Source organism: Ursus arctos, chromosome X, assembly GCF_023065955.2.
Source record: "Ursus arctos isolate Adak ecotype North America chromosome X, UrsArc2.0, whole genome shotgun sequence".
Taxonomy (NCBI): Eukaryota; Metazoa; Chordata; class Mammalia; order Carnivora; family Ursidae; genus Ursus; species Ursus arctos.
In genome coordinates this window covers 60265102-60278384 of record NC_079873.1, presented here as the reverse complement: position 1 = coordinate 60278384, position 13283 = coordinate 60265102, and the positions used below count along the sequence as shown (strand labels likewise).

At 39.1% G+C, this 13283-nt stretch overlaps 1 protein-coding gene and 1 pseudogene across 2 annotated transcripts in view; one reads left to right on the top strand and one right to left on the bottom strand.

The window, feature by feature from the left end:
* The window catches only part of ZDHHC15 (zinc finger DHHC-type palmitoyltransferase 15), a 166938-nt gene that overhangs the window by 19283 nt on the left and 134372 nt on the right, over positions 1 to 13283 (top strand). The window lies entirely within an intron of this gene.
* LOC113249821 (small nuclear ribonucleoprotein Sm D2-like) lies at positions 43 to 455 on the bottom strand (annotated as a pseudogene).

Here is a 13283-nt window from a genome sequence, read left to right as displayed (position 1 = left end):
TGTTTTTGCTACTAGATGAAACACAGGACTTTCTTATTCCCATTACAAAGGCAGGTCTTTGTAGAATGAGCAAGGATATTCTGATGGTGGGGAGGAGGCCCCTACTTGCCCGCAATGATGATTCTGCAGGACCATGATGTCTGAGTCCCAAGTCAGGAACATTTTGTAGATGTAGCGGTCTTTGTTGACTGGCTTGTACTTCTTCTTGGCCTTGCCACTCTTGGGGACCTTGGTCCACATCTCTTTGACATTCTCCACCACCATGTTGCAGTGCCTATCACTGGCTTTCACATGTCCCAGGAGATTCTTATTGTTATGCCAATTCATGAGCACCTGGGCATTGTTCTTTACTACTGCATGAGCACAGAGAGTGGACCCATGTTTAATTCTTCCTCCTGCCACTCCTGCAATGCCTCCATGGTCATCTCAGTCTTGGGCTTTTTGAGGAGGCTCATGGTGATAGAGGCTGTGCCCCCAGATCGATGCTGTCTCTTCCATGTTGCTCCTGCCTCTGCCTTCTGTATCTCTTGTTATGGTCTTTGTTTAAAGTCTAGTTTTTCCAATATAAGTATTGCGACTCCTGCTTTCTTTTGATGTCCATTTGCATAATAAGTATTTTTCCATCCCCTCATTTTCAATCTGCAGGTGAGTAAATGAGTCTATTGTAGTCAGCATATAGATGGGTCTTGTATTTTATCCATTCTGACACCCTATGTATTTTTTAAAAGATTTATTTATTTATTTGAGAGATCAGTGAGGAGGTGCAGAGGGAGAGGGAAGACAGAATCCCAAGCAGACTCTGCACTGAACATGGAGTCCGACACAGGGCTCAATCTCATGATCCCAAGATCATGACCCAAGCTGAAACCAAGAGTTGGACATTCAACTGACTACACCACCCAGGCACAAGCCCTATGTCTTTTGATTGTAGTATTTGGTCCACTTACATTCAAAGTAATTCTTGATAGATATGTATTTCTTGATATTTTATTACTTGTTTTGTCATTACTTCTAGAGACTTATCTCTGATCCTTTCTTATCTTTGTCACTTTTGGTCTCTCCTTTGCTCTCAATGAGTCCCCTTTAATCTCCCTTGCAGGGCTGGGTTAGTGGTCACAAACTCCTTTAGTGGTTGTTTGTCTGGGAAACCCTGTCTCCTTCTATTCTGAATAACAGCCTTAGTGGATAGAGTATTCTTGGCTGCAGATTTTTTTCCATTCAGGACTTTGAATATATCATCCCACTTCCTTCTGGTTTGCCAAGTTTCTGTTGAGAAATCTCCAGCTAGCCTTATGGGTCTTCCCTTGTAGGTTAAGGACTTCTTGCGTCTTGCTGCTTTTAAGATGTTTTCTTTACACTATATTTTACAAATTTAATTGCAATATGTCTTGGTGTTGGCCTGCTTTTGTTGATTTTGATGGGATTTCTCTGTGCCTCCTAGATGTGGACGTCTGTTTCCTTCCCCGGATTAGGGAAGTTTTCAACTGTTACTTCTTCAAACAAATTTTCTGCCCCCTCTTCTCTCTCTTATTCTTTTGGGACTCCTATAACACAATTGTTATTACATTTGATGGAGTCAGTGAGGTCCCTAAGTCTATTCTCATGTTGCATAATTCTTCTTTCTCTCTTTTGTTCAGCTTCATTGTTTTCTATTATTTTGTCTTCTAGGTCACTAATTTATTCCTCAGCTTCTTCCAACCTGCTGTTCATTGCATCAAGCCTGTTTCCAATCTCATGTATTGCATTATTCTTCTCTGACTGATTCTTTTTTTAACTCTTTGACCTCTGTGGTAAAGGTCTCCCTGATGTCTTGTATTTTTTTCTGAAGGCCAGTGAATATGCCTATGAGTGTTCTTTAAATTCTCCATCAGGCATGTTACTTATACCTGTTTTGGTTGCATCTCTGGCCATGGCCTTATCTTGTTCTTTCATTTGAGATAAATTCCTCCATCTAGGCATTTTGTCTAAGCCTCTGACTTCTCTGTGTTAGAAAAGCCAGTTATGTCTCCTGCTTCTGAAAGTAGTGGCCTTATGTGGAAGAGGTCATGTAGTGTCCAGGGCCTGATGTTTCAGGGAGTGTCTCTGGTGTGTGCTGTTTGCACTGTGCTATTGTGTTTTGTCTGCTCTATCCCTCAGGCCAGTCGTCCATGGAGGCTCTCCTTGCCTGCTGTGTGCAGTGTTTGGTCCCTGGCCTGACTGTGGTGAGTTTTAACTAGGTGTGCTCTGGTCTGTTTGTGAAATGAGACCTGACACCACTTCCATGAGAACTGAGGCCCTGCAGAACTCTCTGGTTGGGATATGTGGTGGGGTCAAGGGTCTGTGCTGTCTTCTGGGGGAGATGCCTGTCTCACTGGGACGGAGGCAAGTGTGACTGAGAGGGGCAGTGCAGCCAGAGTGCAGCAGGGTGAGTCTTGGTGTAAATAAGTTAGTAGGCAGCCACTGTTGGCGCTGGGTTGCTTCCTGCATGTGGCTCTGTGTTTATGCTGAGGCGTGGGGGAGGGAAATGGCACCAGCCAGTTCCTTTCTTCCCAGAGAGCCATCTCTATGAAAGCTGCCTCCCGATGAAGCACTCCAAGAGGAGTGAATAATCTCCCCTGCCTTCCCCGGTTTGTACCAGGGGTTCTTCAAATCACTGTTTCTGTGTTGTCTGCCCCCAGGTGTTTGCCTGCCTTTTCTCCAGGAGCAGGGCAGTTCCCTCAGGGCTCTACCCCAGCCAAATCGGCTGACCTTGAAAACTCCAGGCTTTAAGCCCTGCTGGTTGCATGAATTCATGGACTATGGACTCTGAGAAACAAACTGAGGGCTTTAGAGGGGAGGGGAGTGGGGGAATGGGATAGACTGGTGATGGGTATTAAGGAGGGCACGTATTGCATGGTGCACTGGGTGTTATACGCAACTAATGAATCATTGAACTTTACATCAAAAACCGGGGATGTACTGTATGGTGAATAACATAATATAATAAAAATATTATTATGAAAAAAAATAAAAATAAAATCTAAAATGAATAAATAAATAAATAAAGTCTTTTTGTCTGTTATTAGTATAGCTACCCTAGGTCTTTTTTGGTCGTTATTTGCATGGATGTCTTTGAAAAATTGTCTTCAAAATTGTCTGTACCATTTTGCATTCCCACGAGCAATGGATGAGATTTCCTGTTTCTCCACATCCTTATCTGCATTTGGTGTTGTCAGTATTTTAGAGTTTTGTCTTTCTAAGAATGTGTAATGATGGCTTATTGTTTTACTTCATTGTTACTTTTTATTTTTATTTTTTATTCTTATTTTTTAATTGGTTTTTTCTATTGTACCCAATTTAATTTTCTATAATTTCAGTATATATATATATATATATATATATTCATTATATATAAGGTTTTTTCATAATGTAGTGCTTATACTTGGTAATACAATTACCATACTAACTTTATAATAATTAAGTTCAAATAATTAATTTGAGTCAATACCAGCTTAGTATAGCAGTATACAAAACTCTGCTCCTTTTCAACTCCAGTCCCCACTTCATGTTGGTAACTGTCCCATATTGCATTTTCATACATTGTGTGCCTGTTAACATAGATTTATCATTATTGTCTTATCGGTTTATCTTCTAAATCACATACTAAATCAAGGAAGTATAAACCGAAAATGTAGTACTAAAAGCTTTTATATTTACCTATGCAGTTACCTTTACCAGTATTCTTGATTTCTTTTAATGGCTTTAGTTATACTTAGTGCCCTTTCATTTCTTCCTGCAGAACTCTGTCTTTTCTTGAAGGACACTTCTAGCAGTGATGAACTTCATCATTTTTTGTTTATCTGTGAATGTCTTATTTTATCTTTCATTTTTTGAAGGATAGTGTTGTAAGTTATCACATTCTTCATTCACAGATATTTTTCTTTTTTTTTAATGTTTTTTTATTACATTATGTTAGTCACCATACAGTTCATCCCTGGTTTCTGATGCAAGGTTCATATTTTTCTTTCAACACATTAAATATGGCATCTCACTGCCTTCTGGCCTCCATGGTTTCCAAGGAGAAATCAGATGTTAATCTTATTATTTTTATATGTGAAGTTACTTATCTTTTCCTGCTTTCAAGATGTTTCCTTTGTCTTTGGTTCTGTCAATTTGATTATAATGTGTCTGATTGTGGATATCCTTTAGTTCATCCTATGTGTATTTTATTGAGCTTCCTGGATGTTTAGATTCATGTCTTTTAACAAATTTGTGGAGTTTTCAGTGATCATTTTTTCGAACATTCTTTGCTCCCCCTTTTTCTGTTCTCTACTAAACTCCAATTATGTATATGATATTATATTTGACAGTACACTATAAGTCTCACAGGCTTTGTTAAATTTTTTTTTCACTTTCTCATTTCGCTCTTCAGACTGGATAATTTAAGTCAACCTGTCTTCATGTTCACCAATTCCTTCTGTCTGCTCAAATCTGTTCTTGGATCTCTCTAGTAAATTCTTCATTTCCCGATTGTCCTTTTCATTTCCAGGACCTCTATTTGGTTCCTTTATTTTGTATCTCTTCATTCATATATTCTATTTTAATTCTTCTGATCTTTCTAGTTCTTTATAAACAGTTTCTTGTAGCTCTTTGAGCATATTTAAGACAGTGCATTTAAAGTCTTTGACTTGTAAGTTATTCTCCAAGCTTCCTGGACAGTTTCTATTAACTTATTTTTTCCTATTAATAAGCTATACTGTTTTTGTTTCTTTGTATGCCATGTAATTTTTTTTGTTGTTGAAAAAATACAATTAGAATATTATAAAGTAGAACTCTAGAAATTAGATTCTCTACATCTCTAGGTTTTCTTTTTCCTGCCTGTTATAATTTGGTTTTATTTGCTTCTATAGTGATTTTTCTATATTAAATATGTATTCCTTGTTATATGTGGTCTCTAAAGTCTTTGATTCCTAACCTTGTGGTCAGTTAGTAGTTTGATAAAGGCTTCATGAGTGCCTGGAGTCAGAAATAGAAGACAATAAAAATATACGTTCCCAGGCTTTGCAGATTAGCTCTGTGTTGGGGCAGTCCTTCCCTCTTTCAACTCCTTCCATGCAGTCTACAACTCTGCCTTAGCCTTCATTCCCTACTTTTAAATACCAGAAGGCAAGCTAGAAGTGAAAGAGTGGGGTCTTCTTTGGCATTTTCTTAGCATGCATTCCACCCTAAAAATGTGTACCCTTCTTAATTCCATGGTACACAGGGTAGCTTTTATTTTTTTTTATCTTTATTTTTCTAAATATTTTTTATTATGTTAGTCACCATACAGTGTATCCTTACATTCTGATGTAGTGTTCCATGATTCATTATTTGCATATAACACCCAGTGCACCATGCAATATGTGCCCTCCTTAATACCCATCACCGGCCTATCCCAATCCCCCACTCCCCTCCCCTATGAAGCCCTCAGTTTGTTTCCCAGAGTCCATAGTCTTTCATGGTTCATTCCCCTTCTGTTTACGCACCCTTCATTCCTCCCTTCCTACCGATCTTCCTGCTATTTCTTCTGTTCCATAAGTGAGTGAAACCCTATGATAATTGTCTTTCTCTGCTTGACTTATTTTACTTAGCATAATCTCCTCCAGTCCCGTCCATGTTGCTGCGAATGTTGTGTAATCATTCTTTCTGGTGGCTGAGTAATAGTCCATTGTATATATGGGACACATCTTCCTTAACCATTCATCTGTTGAAGGGCATCCCAGCTCCTTCCACAATTTAGCTATTGTGGACAATGGTGCTATGAACATTGGGGTGCATATGGCCCTTCTCTTCACTATGTCTGTATCTTTGGGGTAAATACCCAGTAGAGCAATTGCTGGATCATACGGTAGCTGAATTTTTAGCTTCTTAAGGAACCTTCACACTGTTTTCCAAAGTGGCTGTACCAACTTGCATTCCCACCAACAGTATAAGAGGGATCCCCTTTCTCCACATCCTCTGCAACATTTGTTGTTTCTTCCCTTGTCAATTTTTGCCATTCGAACTGGTGTAAGTTGGTATCTCAACGTGGTTTTGATTTGAATTTCCCTGATGGCTAATGATTTTGACCATTTTTTAATGTGTCTGTTAGCCATTTGTATGTCATCATTGGAAAAGTGTCTGTTCATATTTTCTGCCCATTTTTTGATTTGTTTATTTGTTTCTCGCGTATTGAGTTTGAAAAGTTCTTTGTAGATCTTGGATACCAGCCTTTTATCGGTAGTGTCATTTGCAAATATATTCTCCCATTCCGTGGGCTGCCTCTTAGTTTTTTGACTGTTTCCTTGGCTGTGCAGAAGCTTTTGATCTTGATGAAGTCCCACAAGTTCATTTTATCTTTTGTTTCTCTTGCCTTTGGAGATGTGTCATGAAAAAAGTTGCTGTGGCTGATGTCAAAGAGGTTGCTGCCTATGTTCCCCTCTAGGTTTTTGATGGATTCGTCTCACATCGAGGTCTTTCATCCATTTGGAGTTTATCTTTGTGTATGGAGTGAGGGAGTGGTCAAGTTTCATTCTTTTGCGTGTAGCTGTCCAATTTTCCCAGCACCATTTATTGAAGAGACTGTCTTTTTTCCACTGGATGTGTTTTCCTGCTTCGTCAAAGTTTAGTTGCCCAAAGAGCCAAGGGTCCTTTTCTGGGTTCTCTATTCTGTTCCATTGGTCTATGTGTCTGTATTTGTGCCAGTACCATGCTGTCTTTGTGATCACAGTTTTGTAGTACAGCTCGAAATCCGGCACGTGATGCCCCCAGCTTTGTTTTTCGTTTTCAACAATTCCGTGGTGATTTGGGGTCTTTTCTGGTTCCACACATATTTAAGGGTTGTTTGTTCCAGTTCTTTGAAAAATGTCCTTGGTATTTTGATCGGGATAGCATTGAAAGTGTAGATTGCTCTGGGTAGCATGGACATTTTAACTATGTTAATTCTTCCGATCCATGAGCATGGAATATTTTTCCATCTCTTTGTGTCTTCTTCAATGTCTTTCAAGTGTGATTTGTAGTTTCTAGAATATAGATTCTTTACATCTCTGGTTAAGTTAATTCCGAAATAACGTATGATTTTTGGTGCTATTGTAAATGGGATGGATTCCCTAATTTCTCTTTCTTCAGTCTCATTGTTCATGTATAGAGATGCAAGTGATTTCTGAGCATTGATTTTGTATCCCGCCACATTACTGAATTGCTCTATAAGTTCTGGTACTTTTGGGGGTGGAGTCTTTTGGGTTTTCCATATAGAGTATCATGTCATCTGCAAAGAGAGACATTTTGACTTCTTCTTTGCTGATTTGGATACCTTTTATCCCTTTTTGTTGTCTGATTGCTGTTGCAAGGACTTCTAGTACCATGTTGAATAATAATGGCAAGAGTGGGCATCCTTGTCGTGTTCCTGATCTTAAGGGAAAGGCTTTCAGCTTTTCCCCATTGAGAATGATATTCACTATAGGCTTTTCATAGATGGTTTTTATGAAATTGAGGAATGTACCCTCTATCCCTATCCTCTGAAGGGTTTTAATGAGGAAAGGATGCTGTATTTTGTCAAATGCTTTTTCTGCATCAACTGAGAGGATCAAATGGTTCTTGACTCTTTTCCAATTGATATGATCTATCACACGGATCAATTTGTGAATGTTGAACCACCCTTGCATCCCAGGGATGAATCCCACTTGGTCATGATGGATAATCTTTTTAAGGCACTGTTGGGTCCTATTAGCTAGGATCTTGTTGAGAATTTTGGCGTCTGCCAACAAAGAAAAGTCCAGGGCCAGATGGCTTCACTGATAGATTCTAACAAACATTTAAAAAGAACTACTGTCAATTGTTTTCAAACTCTTCTCCAAAAATTGAACAGGAGGGAACACCTCCAACTCATTTTATAAAGCCAGCATTACCTGAACCAAGGCCAAAGGAGGACACTAAAAGAAAAGAGAAGTGCAGGCCAAGATTCCTGATGAACACGGATGCAAAAGTCCTCAGCAAAATACTAGCAAACCAAATTCAACAGCATATAAAAAGGATCATATACTATAATCAAGTGAGATTTATGCCTGGGATGCAAGGATGGTTCAATGTATGCAACTAATAAATGTGAGTATTCTGTTGTTCTGGGGTGTAGTGTTCAATATATATCTATGAGGTCCATCTGGTCCAGTATGTCATTCAAAGCTCTTGTTTCTTTGTTGATTTTCTGCTTAGGTGATCTGTTGATTGCTGGGAGCGGAGTGTTAAGGTCCCCTACTATTAACGTATTATTATCTATATGTCTCTTTATTCTGGTTAAGCGTTGGCTTGTGTATCTAGCTGCTCCCCTGTTGGGGGCTTTGATATTTATAATTGTCATATACACTTGTTGGATACATCCTTTAAGAATAATATAGTGCCCTTCTATATCTCTAACAACAGTCTTTAGTTTAAAATCCAATCTGTCTGATATGGGAATTGCTACCCCAGCTTTCTTTTGAGGTCCATTGGTATAAAAAATGGTTCTCCATCCCTTCACTTTTAGTCTGGATGTATCTTGAGGTTCAAGATGAGTCTCTTGTAGACAGCAAATGGATAGGTCATGTCTTTTTATCCAATCTGCAACCCTGTGGTGTTTTATGGGGGCATTTAGGCCATTCACATTGAGAGTGATTAGTGAGAGAGATGATTTTAATGATGTCGTGTTGCCTGTGAAGTCTTTGTTTCTATAGATTGTAAATTTCTGTTCTGTATCACTCTTGGGGCCTTTTTACTTTTATAGAATCCCCCTTAATATCTCTTGTAGGGTTGGCTTGGTGGTCACAAATTCCTTCAGTTTCTGTTGGTCTTGAAAGGTCCTTATCTCTCCATCAATTCTGAATGACAGCCTTGCTGGATAAAGGATCCTGGGCTGCATGTTCTTCTCAGATACAGCTTTGAAAATACCCTGCCAACCCTTCCTAGCCTGCCAGGTCTCTGTAGACAGGTCTGACGTTATTCTGATATTCTTCCCTCTGTACGTAAGGATTTTCTTTCCCCTGGCCGCTTTCAAGACTGTTTTCTTGGACCTCATATTTGCAAATTGCACTCTGATGTGATGTGGTGTAGGTCTGTTCTCACTGCTCTTGGTGGGGGGCTCTTCTCTGCCTCTTAGACATGAATGCTTGTTTCCTTTGCCAGATTAAGGACGTTCTCAGCTACAATTTGTTCAAATATCTCTTCTAGACCTCTCTCTTTCTCCACCCCTTCGGGGATGCCAATGATTCTGACTTTGGAACATTTCATTGAGTCAGTAATGTCCCGTAATCTACATTCTTGAGATTGGATTTTTTTGAGCCACGTTTCTGTTTTTACTTTCTCTTCTACCATCCCATCTTCCAATTCACTAATTCGTTCTTCTGCCTCATTTACCCTGGCCGTCAGAGCATCTAGTTTAGACTGCATTTGATTCATAGCATTTTTATTTTCTGCCGGATTTGCTCTCATTTCTGCCCTTAGGGATTCTATATTTTCGTTAATATTTTTTTCAAGCCTATACATCATCTTGACCATTGTTACTCTGAACTCCATTTCTGACAATTTGGTTATATCCATATCCATCAGTTCTGTGGCAGAGGCCACAGTCTCTGTATCCTTTCTTTGCTGAGTCTTCCTCCTCATCATCATTCTGATGATGAGAGGTTGCAGGTATGCCCACAGCCCAAATTATTGACGAGGACCCAGGCAGTGTGCACTTGTTTTATAGGGACCTTAGGGATGTGAGCTTCTGGATTTTTCAGCCTGCCTTCTGGGGGAGGGGCCTGCTGCGCTGATACTCAAGCAACCCTGTTTGGGTAGAGTTGCCCTATCCCCTGTGAGGGGGGATGGGGATGGGCACAATGTGAACTGGTATTTCCAGGCTTTTGTTCTCTGGTGGCTTTCCCTGCTGGTTTTCTGTGACTCTTCTGAAAGTCAGAGTAGCAGTGGCCGTATCCTAGCCTCTGTCTCAGAAGAGAGAGATTGCAATCCGCTCTCCACTGAGCTCTTCTGGCCACTTTAACTCTGTTTCCGTCGGTACTGCTAAAAACCCTGCAGCATCCCGGGATGTGTGCCCCACAGCCACTGTCCCAGCCCTCGCTTCCAGGGCTGGCAGGTCTGTGTCCTTTGTGCTTCTAACACCGCCAGCTGCCCCGGTTCCCCCGCGCGCTCCCGAGCTCCCTGTTTCACTGTGATTTGCATGCTCCCGAGCTCCCGGTATCAGTCCGGTTCCATTGAGTGCTCTGGAGCTTCGGTTTTCAGTCTGGTCGCATGCACGTTCCCAGGCTCACGGTTTCAGTCTGCTTTCCCGCGGGTGCCGGTCTGTGAGTCCGGCCCGCTCCCCAGTGCAGGTGGCTACTGCTTTCCGGCGCCCAAGCCAATCTTCCAATATCTGTGTGTGGATTCACGTCTCCCCGCTTCATACCTCAATACTCAGCTCTGGAGATGTTCGTTTGTAGAGATCCAGATGTATCTTCCTGCGTCTCAGGCTGATTTCATGAGTGTTCAGAATGGTCTGGTAGATATCCAGCTTGATTCAGGGGACCAGCTGAATAAAGGGTCCCTGCATCTCAGGCTGATTTCGTGGGTGTTCAGAATGGTCTGGTAGATATCCAGCTTGATTCAGGGGACCAGCTGAATTGTGGGTCCTCTACTTCTCTGCCATCTTTTCCTTCTCCCTCACCTAGGGTAGGTTTTAAACACTTTTTTTTCCCACCTCCACCTATCTGTTTTGTTGATCTATTCATCCCATGCTTTTTATTTTGTTAATTGCCTGTCTCAAGTGTTGTCTTTTGCCCCAGGCTGCTGCATTCAATACCTGTGTCTAAAAATACTTTCAGAAAAGGCCACCCAAGAAGGTGCCTCAGGCCTGGGAATGCTCTGAGTCAGATACCCAGGGAAGAGTTTATGCTGGTCTTTGAAGGAGCTGTCAGACCATCCTGACTCACAACCACTATTCTTTGATAATAAGGTCTGTATTGTTACCTCTGGCATTTGTAAACATGCACCAGGCTATTCTCACAGCCCCTTCAGATATTGGATGTGAAGAATCGTAAGAGGAAATGTAAAATTCCACAGCATTCTCTTACCAAAAAGCAACAGCTCCTTTCTTCACTAACTGTACCCTCTTGATTGTTGTACATTTTTTATTAAATTACAGAATTCTGCAAAAGTTGATTTTAACAGTTTTTACACTTCATTTGTAACCTCTTGGGGAACGACTAAACCCTGGAATTCCTTACTCTGCCATTTTTGGTGACCAACAGTGTCCATTTTGAGATTTAAAAAGGTCCAGGAAATAATTTTACTCAGAAGCTAGAAATCCTTCAAAAAGATTCAAAAGAAATGAACACTAATAAGGCAAAAAACCCAGAGGGAATATTTTCTGGAAACCAAGTTTCTGAATAAGTAAAATTTACCCATTTAAGCCTATGTGGATGCCTGTGTGAATCATGGTATTCTCATATCTCAAATAGTTTTGTAAGTCTCCCATATACAAAACAGTTAAATGTATCACACCTGACTACTAAGATATCAAACCAAACATCTAAAATAACTCCAGTAGTTCTTATACCTAGCTGATAATCAGAATGCCCTACCTAGTTTTTTAAGTTAAAATTCCTGTACCTTCACCCAGAGATTTGTTATATGAAGAGGGCCTTATAATCTATATTTTTATTAGTTTCCTAGGTGGGTATTGAAATCATCCAGATATGAGAATGGTGCCTACAAAGTAATAGAATGGCTAGTATGAGTAACTTTTTCAGAGGAGTAAATGAAATCTGGTGTGGTTAGTTTACTCTCAGCAAGCAGAACATAATGAGAAATGTATCTAGGCTCTGCATTTTAAATTCTATGCTCTCTCCTAACCTAAAGTCTAAGAAACATCTAATGGAAAAAGTAGGTATCAAATATACTCATTTTGACAATGAATACATTATTTTAAAACCATCATATGAAACTTTGGGATCGCTATGATAAACAATATTTTAAAATAAAACTTGTTTTATCGTAAACTATTCTAAAACCTAACCTTACTGAAAGGCTTACCTTTCTTAGAAAAATAATAAATATCTGACAATAATTAAGTACTTATTATATACCAGATACCCAAGCACTTTACACATATTTTATCATTTAATTCCTATAACAGCCTTATAATATATATAATTTTATCCTTATTTTATAGGTGAGGAAACTGAGGCCCAAAGAGATTAAATAATTTGCCTAGGGTCACAGAACAAGTAAGTGGCAGAGCCACAATACGAGTACATGCCAAAGTAAATGTAACACATCACTACAATAAACTCCCCTCCCAAATGAGTCATTAATTTAAAGAGAACTTCATATTGTGAGTGAAAATTCATCTGAATAGACTTATATTTTCAATCTTCCCATTTTCCTTTTACAAGTCTTTTTGAGCTTTACTATCTAATTTGATAGCCACTAGCCACATGTGGCTATTGAACACTTGAAAAATAGCATCTGAATGAACACACCAGCTTTCAAAATTTTAAACAAAAAGAAGAATGTAAAATATTAATAATTTTATGTGCATAACATGTTGAAATGATGTTTTTGATATATTGGACTAAATAAAATATTAAAGTTAACTTCACTTGGTATTTTTTTAATTTTTGAAGTGTTCTTACCTGAACAATAAATTACATGGCTTATGTTATATTTTTATTGGTCAGCACTGTTGTAGAATTTCTTCCATGTCCTTTCTACTGCGTTTGTTAACCATCTCCATCTAGCCTAAATTAGGATAATTCTAACATTCCCCTTTTGGGAACCCTACAATATGCATCTACTTAAAGGAAGTTATGAGATATGTTTTGTTTTTAATACTAATTTTCTGTGGTGAAGTGCCCTTGCATGTACTCCACATTTCCATACCTTTTCTCCATGCCTAGTTGCAAAGAATCAGTAATTAGGTGAAAGAAAAAAGGAGAAGCGTGCAAAAATCTATTTGATGATAACTCCAAGTACTTAACTTCCCAGTACTGAGCTAAAATTTGAAGGAACAAAGCAGGTGTATAGACATACCACCACATCACTATACAATCATGCATGGCAAGTTACCCGTAGAATGATGAAGTGTACACTTATCCAAGAAATTCATGATAAAAGATTGATTTTGTAGAAGTTTGTAATGACTCTTGTAACATTTTCATTTTATTTACTTATTATTTTTAAACAGCTTTATTAAAGTATAAATTACATACCATAAAACCCACCCATTGCAGGTATGTAGTTCAGTGATTTCCATAAATGTATAGAGTTGTGCAACCATCACTTGGTATAGTTACAAA